This window comes from Alexandromys fortis, unplaced genomic scaffold (genome assembly GCF_014885135.2).
Source record: "Alexandromys fortis isolate MF-2015 unplaced genomic scaffold, M_Fortis_MF-2015_v1.1 scaffold_116, whole genome shotgun sequence".
Classification (NCBI taxonomy): Eukaryota; Metazoa; Chordata; class Mammalia; order Rodentia; family Cricetidae; genus Alexandromys; species Alexandromys fortis.
The window spans coordinates 4,993,927-5,010,140 of NW_026067998.1; positions in this window are offsets into that span (position 1 = coordinate 4,993,927).

The following is a 16,214-nucleotide window of genomic DNA, read 5'->3' on the forward strand; positions in this document are numbered from 1 at the left end:
CCCTATCTAAGAGAGTTTCTCATTATGTAATCTAGGCTAGCCTTCAACTCCCAGTCCACCTTCATTAACCTCCAGAGTTCTGGGATCATCAGTATGTACCAATTTTGCTGGTCTGATACATAGAATACAATTGCTTTTCTGTCTTAGTTCTTTTATCTATCTATTCAAAGAATGTATGTTTTTCCCCTGGAAATATTTTTCTCATTTCCATTACAATAACGATAAGACTAGGAAGTAATGAATATATTAATTAATTCAATTTAAATGAGTACATATTCAAAATATTAGGTTGCACATAATAAACATTTAGTTTTCACTTGTCAAATAAGGGAGTATCCAAAATATTCCCACTTTTCTCTTCCCCCTGCCGTGTGTGTGTGTGTGTGTGTGTGTGTGTGTGTATGTGTGTGTGTAACTAGTCAATCTAGTCAAGTTGACAGCCAAATAGTTGGTTGTTGGATTGGGGAGCTACCTGGTCATCTGCCTCTCTAGCTTGTAGACAGCCTTTTGTGGACATCTTGGTTCCCATTGTGCAAGACAATACAATAACCTCCCCTTGTATAATATATACATACATTTTTATTGGTTCTGATGTTCCAGAGAGCTCTAATACAGTAGATGCAGACAATTTTGTTATGTATTAAGATATTATGTACATAGGCATTGGGCCTTTTTTCTAACACAGTAAGATTTACAATTAGTCTTTATATTTGAAAACGATCATTCTACATGGTGACAGAAATGTGTGTATGTATTTTGGGGTTCTTGGGATTGTGTTATTCTCTTGCAGAATGTGAAAATAACTGTGTTCCCAGGAAAATCATTAAATGATGAGATGCATCTGCAAAGTGAGTTTGAGAAGATTAGCTGAATTCCAGGGAGCCTAGGGGAGGATTACTAGTCAAAGGTTGTAAATATACTGATAATGAGGCCGAGCTCATTAACTTCTCTGGGACTTGCTTTGTGTGATGGTTAGTGTTAATCGAGAAAAAAAAAATCTAGGATTATCTCGAAGAGGTGCCTCTGGGTGTGCCCAGGGGTGATTATCTTACTTATGTTAATTGATGCGGAAAGATCCATCTTAACGGTGGATGGGACTATTCCCTGGGCAGAGAATCTTGGACCTGCATAAAATACAGACAGGGAACTGAGGAGTTGCATGGCATTCACCCTCTTTGTTCAGGATCGGGGGTGTGATGGGACAGTTCTCCCCAGATTCTGCTGCCTCTACTTCCCTGATGTGGTGGATTTCACCTTAAACTCTAGATAAAATATGCCCCTCCTGTCTTAAGTTGCTTTTGTGAGCACGCGTTATAATGACCAGAGGAACATAACTATGAATGCTTACTAATGGTTCTAAGATCAGTTGTGCTCAATTGGCACAACTCATACTTTTGAAAAATCCACTGCAATAAATGTATTTCTCTCCCCCAAAAGCTCAAAAAGGGGAAATCCATCCACCCATATTATGTATATACACAGGCCTTTATACACAGAAAGAGATATACCATGGAGGTAGTCGCTATTATATCACTTGAATGGATTGTCACCTTCTGTTGGCAGTTAGCAAATGGAGGGCAAATAGACTAATGCTCCAATGATTCACTCTCTAGAAAGAATTGCTTCTTCTCTCCCCAAGGTTCCATCAACTTCCAAGACAGCGCCACCCACTGGGGACCTAGTGTTCAAACATGTGAGCCTGTGGGGGACATTTCACACTCAAACCACACAACTATGTCAGGATCTATCTTGCTTACGGCCTTGTATCCAAGATTGTGTCATACTTCTGCTGCCTCATTCTCTCCCTGATCTGATGATATCATTTCTTCTTAAATTGCAACCCCTTAAAGCTGCTCGGATTCCTCTTATGGCTTCCTCTTGCTCTTCCCCTCCAGTTTCTTTCCACTTTTCCACTTCTCTTGTTGCTTCCTCTCCCCACCAGACTGTCCCTCTGAAACTTAGAAAGGCATAACCTGGTAAAAAATATAAACATGTATTAAATGAGTGATTCAAATGGGCCAAAGCATACAGGAAGACGTAAGAACCACATATGGGTAATGTGGGGTCTTTGAACCCCTAAGATTCCTTTGGGAAATCTGAGGGTTCAACTCTCAGTGTACCTGTCATCCCAGGTGTTAAAGTTTAAAATGGAAAAAGAATCCAGTTCTCTGTTCCCATGGGCAGGGACTTACTAAATTTATTGTATTTGTTTTACCTTTTTCCCCTGAGAAATTTTTATATGATCCCCCAGCTGTAGAGATGTATAAAGCATATATACAACTCAGACATTTGCTAATAACAAGACATTTTAAACAATTCTTTGGTGCACATGTACTTGTACTATTTATTAAAGGTCAGGGGAAATTTGAACAGCAGTGAGATGATGTATTTCCTTCTACATCATGGCCTAAGTCTTGGCTAAACATTTGATGTACAGGAGGTCCTTATAGAGCTTTTCCAGTGCTGATTGGCATTTCCATTTAGAATCTTCAAGACAGAAAGCAGCACTTCCCACAAGCATGGACACGCTAGGGTCACCAGAAAAATTCCATTCTAAATACTTTGAAATAAAATACTCAAACAGCATTAAACTTGTTTTAAAAATTACATTTATCTATCTATTTATTTATGTACATTGGCCTGTGAGAGTCAGTACTCTCCTTCTGTCATGTGATCCCCAGGGTTTGAACTCAGGTTTTCAGGGTTGACAGAAGGCACCTACACCTGCTGAACCATCTCCTTAGTCCTCAAACAACAATTAAAAAAATAAACCATTTTAACATAACATACCAAAGACATATTCATTTGGCATATGCTTAGAAACCATGACTAAAGGCATTGAAAGTCTTTGCTTTTTATAATTATAGTGTGTTATTTTACTAAGAGCAGAAACCTTTCATGTGCAGTCAATATTGGGCTTGATAACATACAATCTTGTCAGGGTCTTTTAGGCAACATCACTGGCATTCTGTGCCATGATATCATGGGCAATGCACAGTGCAAGTGCCCTGTGCTCAGAGCTGTAAAGTCATGTGCTGTAAAGTCACATGATGCAACACAGGTGAGCACTGCCAGAGATACCTTGGCTTTACTACATCTTTTATTTTAAATTAACTTTTGGTTGCTGGACCTTTAAAAACCTTTAATGTCGGTATTTTTTTCTCCCCTCTTCATTTTGCGAAGGTATCTGCACATGGGCCCACAACCTACATGCTGAGAAGCTGTGGCTTGGACCACTCTTCTGATCTTGTTACCATTTGCTTACGTTTTAAAAACTTAGTTCTGGCTAAATAATTTTGGATGTATGGGAAAGAATTGAGGAAACAGACAAAAGCATTTAAAGATGTTGAGAGACATGGAAAACAATAGAGGGATTTCTCCAGAACAACACATTCGCAGGTCCCCAGGGAGCATTTGAGGAAATAAAGATAATGCCTCTGGACAGAGACTGGACTTCTCTAGACGTGGGACTCTTGGGGTGAGTGATACAGAGCATGATGCAGCAGTAGGCCTTTCCTGAACATACAAAACTACAAACTCACCATAATTTAGAGGAAAGTCCTCTTCCCGTAGTGGGTATCAAGTGGGGGCACCCACCATTAAGAAATACCAATTTTTTTTTTTTTTGCTTAATCTTGTGACTCGTACCTTGCTAATTTCAGCTCACATTCATTTTTGTTTCCTTTCTTAGTTTCCCTTTGTGTGGTATGAGAGTACCTTGGCAAACCGTCGGCATGTTTTTATAAGAATGACCTTCTATTCAATGCCAAAGTTTGAAAGTTTTTGGTAACTCACCTAGTCATAGAAGTGATAACAGGAGAAAGATGAAGAGCTCGGGAGTAATTAGCTTCAGGGATGCAGACTGAGTGGAACCCTTGCATTTCAATGCCCCAGAAGAGCCCCGTTGCTCTGAAAACTGCCGTTAGAATAAAAATAGAGATATAAATACAGCCGCAGCAAAGCAAAGCACTGTAGAATCCAAAACTCCATCATGCTTCTGGGACGTAAATCACTGCCGTCCTTCCTGGGCATCTCTCCTCACTGGTCCTCCCAGGGAAAGGAGAGAATGGGGCTCGTGTGAGTTAAGTGAACCTTTGCTCACTCAGCTCTCTGCTTCAGGGCAGGGTGAAGAGTTTCCCTCTTAAATCAGACATTGATTATAAAACAACAAAACAACAAAGCACTTGACGTGGAAGTCTTGGAATGGGCAATTCTGCCATCTTCATTATTTCTTCCTGTCAAGAGGAATCCAACTTAATAGCATTCCTCTCACAGGCACGGCCATAAAATATGTCTAGCTGGAACATGAGAAAAGCTAGAGGTAGGTACAACTAATTGCATTTTATGTCAGGTGCCGAGAATAATCGATATGCCCTTGCTTTATTATTTGCATCTGGCCCAGCAGATACAAACTTAATGTTCAATATTATTCTTACCATGTTCTCATCGGTAGAGTTATAGAGGAAAGATGACCCAAATAATTTAGCACCAGACACAGAGAACTGTACAACTACCTTCTGTAGCCAAAGTTTAGCTTGCTTTCTCCAGACAATTCTCTGTTCTGAAGCCCTTGGCCTCAGGTGGAACTTGAAAGTCAGGTTACCATTTTGTGTCTTCAGAGGAGACTCACTGCCCATCCTGGGGTTTTGGCTCTCAGAATATGGCCTATTTCTCAGTAGCGACCAACTATTCTCTTATTTTGGTATCAGTAATCTGAAATCCTAATAACCCTTTTGTCTGACTCCCTGGGTTTCTCTATGTCTTAGAACCTGTCTGTGTGTTTGCTTCTAAGGTGGCAATGTCTCTTAGTTGACTCCTAGATGGTCAGGGTGAACACCTGAGGAGATGAGAGAGCTGCCCCTTGACCACTGGGATACGGACCCATATTTCTGCTAGATGACCTATATCAGTATTCACTATGACCTAAAGAAAATTCACAAGGTTTTCTTTAGGGTCCTTATGTTTGGGGCACACTGTCCTTGTTCAAGAGCATCTCAACCAACTGAAGATGCTTTCAATAATGGTTTCATTGGTGACTTCCCAGCTCTGATATATAGCTATCCAACCTGGGGTTGACTCTAGGAGGAGTTCTTGTCTCAGAATCCACCAGGCTATCACTTATCTCATTGCTCTGTACGAGTGTTATCAGGTGACTCCCAGCTTCCCTTGTTTGCAGTCAGTGTTTTGATATTAGAATAGTGTAAAACGTGATGAACTTTCGGTAGAAGCTGCACTTACCGTTTTGAATTTGGATTTTTTTCCCCTCTGGGTCGGTGATTTGTAGACTAATCCGCAGAAATGTTGCTGGACAGCAGCAGTGAGCACAGCAGCACAGATGGCTGTGGAGAAGCAGCTGGACCTGTACTTTCTTGTTGCCAGAGTTCCTTTGGATACAAGTATTCAATTAATTACATGAGAAATTAGACACCCTCCTATAAAATAGCCTTTGCATCAGAAGATTTTTGCCGACCAGCTGAGTAGGTTAGTAAATTAGGATCATTCGATGCTTTCAGGACATATTCAATTTACAACGAATCAATTGAGACATGACTCCACTGTAAATCAAGGAGAAATTGTACTTCAACGTGCATGGTTATTGTTACAATTTCATGATAGCTATACAATATTGCACCCCAAGACTTTGAGAGGCTGATGCAGGAGGATCACAAGTTCAAGGTCAGCCTGAGATGCATACTGTGATTGTATCAAAAGAAAGAGCAAAAAAAAAAAAAATCTAACAAGCAAAATTGTGTGAAAATGGCGGGCTGCTCATTGTCCACCTCCATAAGCAAGTGTGCTGATGGGGGAGGAGCTAGGATACGAGGGCTCGACTCAGCAGAAAGCTTACAATGTGTTTTCGCATACAAATCCAATGAAGAGTTTTTTTCTCATGTGACCTTCAACTCTGCAATTCCTCTATTTGCCTGAGGAACCAAATCCATCCTATTCAGACTTCATCCTCTCTTCAAGCTAGGGCTTGACTTTGCAATGCTTTCCACAGCAACCAGGGCACCTGTGTGAATGTGCCCTTTGAAAATCGTAATCCCGTCTTAGGGAGCTTGCTTCAAAAATCAAAGAAAAATGCTTAAACAAAACTTTGAGATTTCTATCATTGCTTACAAAATAAAACGATGCAGTTAACTTGGCCTGAGAGGTTACATTCTTTCAAGCTTATCCAGGAAACACTTCCTTTTGAATGAAAACCGACGCATGCAGGCAAAATAGCTGGTTTTCTGAGTTGTCATTAAAAGAGAAAGGAACAGAGGCAGAAGCAAGGCTGTGGAGATGCCCTCACCAAGTCTTTGATATAAAAGTAATAGAGGAACAAAAAAGATATGAGATTTGGCATCCAAAGAAAAGAACATTATAATCTTCAGAGATTCCCTGGATAAGAAATATGCTTTTCTTTCTAAGCTTTGAGCAAAGTTAAGCTGCAAGGGGGAAACTGTAATGAAAATTGATTCTTTACATCTTTTGCTCTCTTTTGACTTTCTTTGTTTTCTTTCCCTTTTCCTAAGGAAAGACTGTTGCAAACTTCAAACTTTTGTGATTTAATAGCTACAGGAACTATTCACTAGTTTTTCCCTATGGGGACTGCTTTGCTTGACAAGTAAGTTACAGGCCATTTCCTCAAGCAGTGGACTGGGAAGCTAGCTGGCAGGGTCTGCGGTTGCCACTGAGCCCTGAAGCTGCCTGGGGGCACTGGTGCATCAAGATCCCTAGCACTGTCTGTGAACTTGCACTTAGATGTCTGGTTATCAAAGAGCTGTAGGAATTCTTTCCTGTACTCTAGACTCTTGAACCCTCTCCTTCCTGTCAAAATATAGCATAAAAATAACATTTCTTGTATGCTATCTCTAGGTTGGGAATGTTTAGACTTAAGCCTGTAAATTTAAGGCTCCTTGGGGGTGGATTTTCTTTGTGGGTGGTGAAGGGCAGTGGAGGCCAAAACACCCTTTGCAGTGTCTGAAGGACGACACCTGTCTTGGCACTATCGCTCATGAGCAGAAGCAGGGCACAATGGCTAGGTTCTGTCAGAGTGGGATGCCAGTCACACTGACACTTCTGAAGGTTGGGGAATAATAAGTTGCTACTATAAGCTCACAAGAGGGGACATGAATGCTTGTTTCCCAGGGTGGTTGTGTTTCACGTGGTATAGTAGGCCAAGAGAAAGGATTGGTGATGCTTCATGGTCCCAGATCTCCATGTCAATATACACATTTCTATATATGTCCCTTACATCTTCCATTCTTTACTCATAATAAGGTCTGCATTGACCATCTTATTCCTAATTCTAGCCCCTTTTTCTTCATTCAATAAACTGCAGTAGTTGGTAGAGTGAGGATGGTTGGAGAAGAGAGGTTTGCAGAGAGACCTTGTGGAGCAATGATGGTGAGGGGGTAAGGACACCACTCGTATAGACAAAAGGAGGGAAGTTAGTAGAGGACCAACCAGGTCTTTTAACTGGATTCTTGCTCGTTATCTTGTAAATGCAAGGCCCTGAAGACCCTTCACTTTCAGCCTTGAAGAACTTCACTTTAGGCAGGAGAAGGAAGAACTAGTTCATGCCAGCCCAGAGAGCTGTATGGTCTGCAGAGGTGCTCAGATAATGAATTTGGACTGTCTTAAGTTGTTCAGTTTATGATGATCTGCTATGACAGCAACATAATTTTCATAAAACATGCAGTTTACTTGAAATGAATGAATTTTATAGCATGCAAGTTATCCTGCAATAAAGCTGTTTAATAAGTACAAAACAACTGTTCCTCCATTTCAAGAGTGGACATCAAGTATTGAAGGTAAAAGTAACCTATTATACTTTGGAGAAGATTCTCCAAGATGGTCCAAGAGGACCACTTTAATTCTAGTATGTCCTTGGAATTTTCTCAAATAAATGCATTAACATTTATTTACTGATAATGTGCACATGTTTATAAAGGGAGAAAAAAATAACTCTTTTGGAATATTCTGAAAGTGCTGTCTTAATTTTATGAGTCAAGGTTGAAAAGCTTGAATCTATGGAAGGGGGAAAAAAGAGTAAAGAAATAAGTATTAGATTTTAGTTATTGAAAAGCAATCAGGCCAGTGGCCAAGAAATGCTTTCTGAGATTCAGCTTCAGAAGGCCATTTTCTTGACTCCACAGTAAGGGGCAGAGTCTTCCTCAAGCTAGCACCCAGGACCCTCTGCCATGGTTTTATTAATTAAAACTCTTTAATACTCAGGGTTAGATCTGGACAACCAGGCTCACTCAATGCTGAGCAGAGGACCTGGCTGTCAGTTGTTGGGAAACAGAAGTCCTTTCTCTTTGAGATGTTAACTTTCAGATTTTTTCATTTCAAAGTGAGGCTGCTGCTCAATTTGATTTGTGTGTGTGTGTGTGTGTGTGTGTAATTGTTTTAGTAAAAATGTGGGGCTATTTTTGTTTTGGCAACATCTATCCTGATAAGACGGCTGTCAATTCTTAAAGACGATAGTCGATTGAGGAGAAATCTCAGATACTGCACCGGAAAAGTAGACATGGTGCTTTCAAGATAAGGCTTGACCCAGTAGGGGATCCAGGCTGTAAACCCAATTTGTTTGAGAGGAAGGGGCTTGAAAAGATGGAACCTTCAGGAACCCTTCTCAAAGCAATTGTCTGTGGAAGCATTTTAACAGCTGTAATCATAAAAGTGAGAGAAGCTGATGCAGCTGTGGTCTGAGGGTGAGGCTGTTTCTCTAGATGGCAGAGTTCAGCATCATCCACATCATACCAGTTTTTCAGTCATGCAAAGATGCAAGAGTGAAGAGACACGGAGGCTTGCACTAAGATTCCAAAGCAGCTTCCAGAAAAGATACAGCAGGACCAGATTCCTTGCAAGGAGATCTCAAGTAGATGTTGCTTAATGCGGTGTAAGTGAAGACCAGGTTTCAGTGGTGATGTCAATATATGGGAGATACCAGAAAGGTGACATGTGTGAAGGACAGGTTCAGGTACTGAGTAGATCCAGTCCAAAAGAGAAGCCATGCGTGTTCCATGCCCCAGAGTCAGAGGGGTGAGGCTTTTCAAGCCAATTAGAAGCCAGATGGTGCCACAGTGAATCCTGGATACGCATCATGGAGCTGCGGAGTTTAATGTTTGTGGAATGTTGGTTTTGTTTGGTTCCAGTATTTCCTTCATTCCCCCTATTCCTCCCTATTGTAATGGGTAAGTTTACCCTGAGTACATTGGGAACATGTCGATTGTTTCTTTATTTGACAAAAAAACACAATGAAAAGATTACCATGACTCACAGAGGGATTTTGAGTTTGGGCTTTTGGACAGGGTTAGAACTGTAACCCACAAAGAGTTTTAAAGAAAAATAAATGTGTTTCAAATTATGAGGTAGCCATGAGTCTACAGAGGTTGGGGGTGGAATGCTGTGGTTTGATTTTGGAATAGCTATCATAGGTCCATAGATTTGAAAATTTTATACTCAGATGATTACACTGTTTTAGGAGGGAATTTGATTAGAGAAAATGTGTCATAAGGGATCGGGCCTTGACCTTGGTGGCTTGACTCAGTGTTCAGACTTTTTTTTTTTTTTCTCATACTTTCTCCTTTGTGACAGAATGCATTTTAAGTCATGAACCAAAATAAAACACATCTCTCCTACCTCCTTCTTGCCAGGTAGTTGGTTACAGATAAAAATATACCTAATACAAACAGCAATAGTATTTACTATAAGGTGTCATTGTACTCAAGTGTGGCCATAAATTCTAAATACTCAAGAAGAGTGGAAAATAGACCTCAAATCATTCCTTTCTTGTCCATTCTGCCAGTGATGGCAAGGAGATGGTGCTCTCCTCTTTAGTGGGTTTTACTAAAAGCTTTAGGAAGCCACAGGCATGGGGTAGGATTCTGGTCCTGGTAATTAACTACTGGATGTTCATTGGCGTGATAATTAGTCCAACAAGTTCAGACTTCTTGATTTATGCCAAGAAGATTAATTTGTGGCAACTGCTTAAATTAATGAAGTTTCCTTTAGCTGTCCCCAATGTCAATTCAATGCAGGCTCCACTGAAACCAATTTTCTAAGTGATAAAATAGTTGAAATCGCTGATCATCAAGAAAATGCCAATCAAAATTATAATGAAGTATCACCTCTGTACAGCTAGGATGACTATAATTTAAAAAGATTGAAGACAATAAATATTGGTGATGATGCAGAGAAAAGGGATGTTTGCACACTTTAGATATGAATGTGAATAAATACATCCACTATGGGTATATCTAGTATGAAAATTTCTCAAACAGTTAAAAGTACAACAGCCACATATTTGTTTCATTTCTCAATAGCAAAGATATGGAGTCAATTCAGGTGTCTATGAGCAGAGGAATTCTGCTATCATGAAAAGATAGAATCTTATTGTTAAAGAAAGGACGAACCTAGAATACATCACAATACTGCATGACCCCATTCATATGTGGAGTACAAAATGTTGATCTCAAATAAAGAGCACAAACAAGGCTTCCAGAGGTTGAGGAAAAACAGGATGAAGGCAGGGATTGGAGAGAACTAGTTAACTGGCGTACAGTTGCATGTTAGAGGAGTAAGACCGGATTGCCACAGCATAGTAGTGGTGACTGTAGTCAGTGTCGGAAGAGTGTATTTAAAACACTAGAAGAGAGGATTTGGAACATTTCATCACAAAGAAATGCTGATTAAAAGAGAATAAACAGAGACACCTGGCAAGGTTTGACAGAGGAAAAGGAAGGATAGCATTATATATATATATATATATATATATATATATATATATAAAAAAAATAAAAGTAGAAATGATAAATATCTGATATATGCTAACTACCATGATTTGATCAATGTAAAATATGCACGTGTATTAAAACATCACACAGTATCCCTGAACTTTATGCAACTAGCACACAACAATTAAAATATACAACTGGCTTCTCTTTCCTTTAGCTTATTCTTTTGTGCCTGTGTCTTCTCTGGGACACTTGCATTTATTTGTTTAAAATATTTTTATGTTGTAAAATTTACTCTTGAGAGCATGAAGCTCTTTGACTTTTAACATATGTGGAGCTTTTTATAGTCAGAATTTTTCAAACAACCAAATTCCCCTGTGTTACTTTCGAGTCCAAACTGTCTCCACTTCTACCTTCTGCCAAATACCAGTCTCCTCTTACTTCGCATGGCCTCTATCCTTTGAGACTGACTTCTTTTACTCAGCGTGTTTCCTTGGTATATAGCTACATTTTTTTTAAAAAAGTCAATAGTTTATGTTCCCTTTTATAGTCCATTACATAGAGTTTATGCTCTCACTTATTCAAGAACATTTTAATTTGAGTTTAAATGATATTTATGAACATGTTCTCTCCCGCTCCCAGGTCCTTGCTCATTATTATTGTTATTTCTCCCTTTTGCATGCTTCTGAGGACCTTAACTGGTATCATATAAAGAGAAAGGGAGAGACGATGTTTAGCTATAGAAAGGGAGAGACGATGTTCAGCTATAGAAAGGGAGAGATGATGTTTAGGTATAAGCTCCATTGTTTCTTCACTGATCCACAACAACAGATTGAGCATTTTCCACCCCACCCCCCATTTTCTTCATGATTACTCTGAGTCATTTTTTTTTTCAGTGCTGTGACAAATGTCTGAGAAAATCAACTTAAAGAAGGAAACAGGTTTTGGTCAGGGATTCAGAGTTTCAGAAGGTATCAGTTTGTGGTGGACTTAATCTCTTGTTTGGGGCCTGATGTAAGTAGGGCAGAAGATTTTATTGATGGGAACATATGAGAGAAGTAGCTTCTCAATTCATGGTAGTTGTGAGTTAAGTGTGTATGTCTGTGTGAGTATGAGAGAGAGAGAGAGAGAGAGAGAGAGAGAGAGAGAGAGAGAGAGAACAAATCTTCTCATGATAGACTTTTTTCCCCAACTAAGCCCTACCTCTCAGTTCCCACCACCACCTAATAGTCTATTTGCCTATTATTTTTGGTGATTATTGCTCAGGTTTTGGTGTGTTTGGGTAAGAAGGATAAAGGGAAGCTACAACTGCTTCACAAGCAAAGGTCAACTTCTTAAAGTTTTCAGGTTTCTCCTGCTGGATCTGGGTTTTGTGTTCATGTTTGTTTATACATGTACACATGTGGAGGAAGGGTGGCCTAACAAAACAAAGTTTGTGTGTAGCATGATTTCGCTAGTAATATTCCTGGGGTTTTCGAAGCTATTTTGGAAATACCTTGGTAACACAAATCCACAGATGGCAGATATAGAGGAGTTATCTGCTGGTCTGGTGAATCCATCCTCTTGTCTTCTACTCATTCATTTATTCCTGCATTCGCGTGCAATCCGCTTCAGTAGAAGGAAAGTGGCGAACTCCTCAGGGTAGCTCAGTCCATCTCAGAAGGCGACTGAGGGTGAAATCCCATTTTTCAGAGGACTGATTGCCAGCACCCAGACCACTCATTCTAATCTGGTACTTTGCTTTGACTGTAGATATCTAATCAAACCTCATTTGGCAATAATAATTATACAAAAGGGTTGGAGAAGTATTGCAAATCTTCCCAGATTCATGACTCTCTGTTTCTTTTTTTCCTTTCAAACACTCACGTGCATTCTCCAACTTTGCAAATGCCTTTTTTATTTCTGGAGGTTTTGTGGCGTTTCTGGGGCACTTTGGGAAAACCCGCTCTATTCCTTGTTCTCCATACTGCGTATGGTGTCACAGAGCTTAGGGGCGTAGAAGTCTGTGAGCAAATCCACCAGTGTTTGCTCAGCTCCTGATGCATGGGAGGCACAGAATGGGAATGAGCCATCTGCTCTCTGTATCCTCCTCAAAGCCACCCTGTTAGGAAACATAAGGGCGTCTGCTTTTCCAGTTGAGGAGACAGGTGTTCGGAGAAGAAGCAATTCTTGTTGCCAATCGCTGCAGCGTGAGGATTCTGGTCCAGGTCTGTTTGACTACAGGTTTTGCCCCTTTCCTTGGCAGTTCTGACCCTGCTTTCTAGGACATGAGACAAATAGCATCAAGTAGACCGTGGACAGCATCCAGTCTTGGAAACAGAACATTCATATTTTGGGAGAGTAAAGGGGTGTCTCGGAGAAATCTCACCCATCACACCTCCAGCACATTATGCTTCATGATCCGGGTGTTGCAATACTCAACTCCTGCTGGATGAGGAAAGAGATGCCACAGAAAATGGTTCATGGTGAGCAGATTATCCATATCCACAATAAGCAAAACCCACAGGAACTTCCTTGAAGGCACAGAGTACCTGAAGGCCTTAGAGTTTCAGTGGAAATAATTGCAGAAGGTCCAGTGTATTTTATCTGGGAAACCCAAAATTTGTCAAGGAGGTTAAACCCATTTGCCGCTTTGCCTTCTACTTATGTTTTAATATAAATGCTACTTAATGACTTTATTCATTTACCTTTGATTGAACTCACAATTCCCCCACTTTGGAGCATCTAATTCGAGTGTTTCTAGAAGTCTGGGCTTATACCACTAAAGAAGGCACCATTATTCTTGAAACAGGAATCATCACTACTACCCAACCCCTTTCTTTGGCATCTGTCTGCTAAGCACAGGATGCAATTGCAAGAGTGTCACAGTGTTGCTAGGAAATCCATTTGTCTTAAGTCTTGAAGACGAAGGATCAAGCACAGCTGAGAGATGTCTGAGCAAAGTTAAAGGATGGAGAAAGCTTCAGCATCACTTCTTATTCTCCACACATCTCTTTCCCTCTCCCTTCCATTCAGTTAGCTAATGAATGACGGGGCTGGGCTGACTCTCAGACCCTGAAGACAGTTAGCTTCTGGAATTTGGGATGATGTACGAAGGTTGCTATGGACTGGGACTGAGAAGGCAGTAGTGAGGGTGGCAGGGATATAGATATTCAACCATGGACCCAGCATGGTTGTCGTGGAAAAAGAGAGCAGGTGTATTGTGGCTTGTTACATTTTGTTAAGGTCTTTAAGCTTACTTGTGATCTCCAATGTCTATCTCTCACCTGTATTTGCTATGGAACTTTAGATCTCTACAGAATCAATGTTATTTATTGGTTGGATCATGTGCGGGATACTTCTTTTTTTTTTTTTGTCAACTTGACACAAGTTGTTAGGGTGATCTGATGTTGAAACACAGTCAAAAGAATGGCCCATGGTGAACACGGCCTTGAGGAATTGTGAGGAAGGTTTCAGGAGAACAGAGCCTTTTATCTCAGGTGCATTTTGTTTCCTGGCTTGTTCTTGGATGTGATTTCATGCATCCTGTGACATTTACATTCATCTTATGACACATGTTTATTCTTGGATATCAGAACACAGCTACCAAACCCAATCAGTATACCCTGAATCCGAATATGGCCTTCTGCCTGGCCTTTGTGCTTGCTTCCCCGATATAATCTCTAGTACGTGCCTGACAGTTGTGTTTTAATTGGTTAGTCCTGAGAAAGTCCTGGGAAAGAGCTGCCCTGTTAATATTCAATATTTGCTTACTGGGGTCTATTTGCTTGTTTCGCTAATCACGTTTTCCTGAACTCAAACAGCCTTCCTTAGATCGCTGCTTTCTTTGTTTCATTTGTGTATAAATGTGCACAGAAACTGGAGAATGTTGTCCACAGCATTAGACTGTAGTCTGCCCCATTCTTTTAGGCCCTCAGATCCCAGGTTGAGATCTGCACAGGTGGGCTGAAAAGCCAACAACCTGGGAAGAGGAAAAGTTACTTAAGGCTGTGTCTATCACGCTAGCCTGCAGGCAAGTTGGTGGGAAGTTTTCCCAATTCATTAATGAATGCAGAAGGGACCAACCCAGTAAGACGTCTTGGGCTATATGAAAAGGTAAGCTGAGCAAACTGGGGGAGAAAGCCAGTAAATTCGTTCCTTCTGGCCTCTGCTTCAGTTCCTGATACTGGGTTTCTGCTTGAGCTCCTGACCTGACTTCCTTTCACGATGGGCCATGATTAGGACAAAGAAGTCAAACAAACCCCTCGCTCCTAAGTTTCTTCCAGTCATGGTACTTGTCACAGCAATAGAAAACAAACAGAGACAGCCTGGCTTCTGAAATGGGAAGCTGGGCAGTTCAATCATGGCTGTCTGCAAGGGGGTGAGGTAGCAAATCCAGAACGACGGATACCTCCACAGTGCCGACCTGACACAGAAGGCCTTTAGCAGGAACTCTATGGAGAGTGGCCTGTTTTGAGTTCATATTAAAAGTCTGATAAAGCAGGACTCTCTGTTCAGAGGGAACTGCACAGAAATAGATACACTTGGTAAGGAAGAAAGGGAGCTTGCACACCTTACTGCCAGCTTCCATTTCTCCGACTTTTCCATCAGGGCCTCCATCATGGTATCTCCAGTATTCATGATCCTTCCCATTAGTGTCTGTCCCATCTGTCAGTCCTCTCTTGAAATGCCCACACTGACTCACCCCAAGTTTGATTTGATAGTCCTAAGCCGTTTCACTCTAGTCACGAAACTATCAACACCAATGCTCACATTCCCAAATCCCCTTCCACCTGAGCTGGGCGTCCTCTTCGAATCTTTCTGCCTTTGCTGTATCATTCACGTCAGCTGGAAAATGTTCCCATATAGCCCTGGTTTATTTTTAGAGACTGATTTCTCTCTCTCTCTCTCTCTCTCTCTCTCTCTCTCTCTCTCTCTCTGAAAAGAATGTATTTCCAAAGATCACCTTCATTTGGTGAAAATATATAGGAAGGACTCTCTGAACGAATAATGATCCAGGAGACATGGCTTGAACTTTTGAGCCAACCACACCCCCACCTTTTCAGGACTTTCCAGAAATAAAATGCACAGGGCAGCTCAGCTTTGAACAAACAGCTGACTGACACACGGACACACGGACACCAAGCACTCACCAACATCCTACAAAGCGTTCACTCACTGAGTCACTTGCAGATCCAGAAACACTGCTCAGTGTTTACTACTTCTCAGACTCTGGGGACTCTACAAGAATACAAATGTGACCTTGTCCTTGGGAAGCCTGTGGTCTGAGAACAGAAAGGCATGAACTTTATTTTTGTTACGTTCTCAGAGAATTGGGGGTGAAGTCATTGCAGCCAATGCTCCAGACTTCAAGCAGCTGGGGAGGTCATTTAGTTGCTTTCTGAGCTAAAAGTCCCGATGCCTGTGGTGATACAAATGGGCTGGCAGGCAGAAGGGCTGCCCCAAATCAGGAAGTCATTCTTTTTGCATATGAATCAGAGCCCTGGG